The 1,521-nt window shown below is 49.7% G+C and overlaps 1 pseudogene; it reads right to left on the bottom strand.

Annotated features, from left to right (window-relative positions):
- Positions 1-861: 861 nt before the first annotated feature.
- LOC115873714 lies at positions 862-1,521 on the bottom strand (annotated as a pseudogene).

Genomic DNA, 1,521 nt, shown 5'->3' on the forward strand with positions numbered 1-1,521 from the left:
TGGGTTGGGATGTTTTCTTGATGCACAGTTAACCTTTATATAAAACTTTCTCTCATACATGAGTTTCTGTGGGTTTGTTTCTCCAAAGTACCCAGACTCACACAGTATTCCATCTATTTCTGGAGGGTTTTTTTTTGTTGCCTAATGCTTTGATTGCAGTTTAATTTCATTCCTTCAGTTCTTTCTACTGGTTCTCAGTCCCGGGCTACCTCTTCAAAGGGAATGTTGGCTAGTTCTTTACTCTGTGTATTCCTTCCATCTTAGTTGGATGCATCCCGCATCATTCAACATTTGCCCATAGAATCCTTCAATATGCAGACTCGGGCCTTGACACACACACCCCCAAGTGCATGCTGAACGTGTTCTTCCCTGCTGGTCTTCGCACCTTTGATGACAAAGCTTTACCCTGTCTTCCTGAGCTGCCTTTTGAAGCTTTACATTTAGCTCTTTGACGTCACCATTTCCCCTGTTTGCTTCAGCAACTCTATGTTTAAAGCACGTTCAGAGTTTCTTCTGACATCCGCTCTGACCGTTTCCTCTTTCTTGTTTTTTTTTGCTTGTGTGTGGGGTTTCTGTTTTGTTTGTTTGTTTTTAATCTTCCCTGGAGAGTTTAGAACAAACTAAGCTTCACAGGCCACAAAGAAAGCAAAGGACTATGTACAGCCTTATAGGAAACAGGCAGGGGGCTGAGGAGTCTAGGGCCTCAGTGGGCACATTTCCAGGGGATTGGGGCCCTTTAAGGGAAACCAGACAATCCCATGAGACGCTGAACAACAGCACAACAAACAAACAGGTCTGTGGTAACTTAGCCCTGGGAGATTGGGCCCCGGCTGCTGTAGAGCTACTTTCCTAACTCTGTGGTCATGGGTCAAAGGAGGCCTCACCTCGCTGGGGGAAGTGGCCCCATCCCTGGAGAGGATGTGCCCATTGGAGTCCCCTGTCAAGGAGGATCCTCACCAGGGGACCCCTGGGAGGCTTCATAGCTGGAGGTAGGCCCATCATGCCAGGTAGGGTGTCCCTCGGCCCATAGCGGGTGGAGGACCTGCACAGGCAGGTGAATACTAGGTGTGGCCACTGCGATACTGCCTCTTTGTTGTGAGGTCATCACCTGTTGGGACGGACTACCAACTCCACAGACAGGACTGACAGGTCCTGCAGGAGCTTGGGGCGTTGGAACGCCAGCTGGAAATCCTCTGCCAGCTGCCCTACCAATCCCATGCCCTCCAGCAATGCCAGCAAGTGGTACTTGGATGATGTCAGTATCTTTGGGCGATGGCCTTCTCGACAGCGGAAACTAGGTTCTCTCCTCAAAGCAGCTCCCAGCCAATGACTTGCTTCTCTTCTCTTTCTGCTTGCTTTGATCCTAAACTCACTGCAGGCACAGAGGAGCGAGTCCGTGTGCTTGTCAAACACCTTGAAGGCTCCAAGGAAGACAACCATCTTGCAGCAAGATTCTTGCAGCATGTGCCTCGCCCGATAGTCAGTGTGCTACAGCATCTTGCTGCTCTTGCTGACAGTCAT

Source organism: Echinops telfairi, unplaced genomic scaffold (genome assembly GCF_000313985.2).
Source record: "Echinops telfairi isolate 266 unplaced genomic scaffold, ASM31398v2 ScPeMD7_5;HRSCAF=22, whole genome shotgun sequence".
Classification (NCBI taxonomy): Eukaryota; Metazoa; Chordata; class Mammalia; order Afrosoricida; family Tenrecidae; genus Echinops; species Echinops telfairi.